Here is a 239-nt window from a genome sequence, read left to right on the forward strand (position 1 = left end):
CCAGCGGCAGCAGCTGCAGGAGCTGGGTTGCTGGTTGGACCTCTCTGCTCTGACTCGGGGTGCTCCTGCACAAGCGTCCTTTGTCCTTGTCGCCAGTGCTGCCCTGGGAACTCCATTTAGCTAATTACCAGCAAGACTCTGCTACCCGTTTTAGCGGTGCCAATTCCAAATATAGATCCCCTGATCTTGCAGACAGGTTTCTTCTTCTCAGATGCGAGGCTGCACGTGGACACATTAAA

The sequence above is a fragment of the Pygoscelis adeliae genome, unplaced genomic scaffold (assembly GCF_000699105.1).
Source record: "Pygoscelis adeliae isolate BGI_AS28 unplaced genomic scaffold, ASM69910v1 Scaffold43, whole genome shotgun sequence".
Lineage (NCBI taxonomy): Eukaryota > Metazoa > Chordata > Aves > Sphenisciformes > Spheniscidae > Pygoscelis > Pygoscelis adeliae.